Source organism: Penaeus monodon, chromosome 19 (genome assembly GCF_015228065.2).
Source record: "Penaeus monodon isolate SGIC_2016 chromosome 19, NSTDA_Pmon_1, whole genome shotgun sequence".
NCBI lineage: Eukaryota > Metazoa > Arthropoda > Malacostraca > Decapoda > Penaeidae > Penaeus > Penaeus monodon.
The window spans coordinates 3,341,182-3,341,614 of NC_051404.1; positions in this window are offsets into that span (position 1 = coordinate 3,341,182).

The window sequence follows — 433 nt, forward strand, 5'->3', positions numbered from 1 at the left end:
AGTCAGTTCAGGGTGTGCAGGGAGGTTTCGGCCGAAGCTGCAGTACCATCCTGGGAGAGAGTTGTTGTCCGCAAGGTCTATTCTAATTACATAGACCTTGGTTGTCCTCGGCAGGTCTTGCTTCACTCTCTCGCACACGTTTCATTGGATATGAGGGAACTGCCTTGGGATGTGGATATAGTTGTTTATTTACTTCTTTACATATGTGTCTTGGAAATATCGAATGAACGCGGCAAGTAAGGTGTATATATAAGTAATTATATGAAAGAACGAAAGCCGGAGAGACACGAAATGTGAATCAAGGTCGATCGACCTGAGGTCAACGGATTACTGTCCGATTCGGCCGAGAAGTTGCAGGACCTCTGCCCGAACAGGTCTTCGGCGGTTTGGAAATCACCGTCTGGGGTCACATCGGATTCCGGTCCAAGAACCA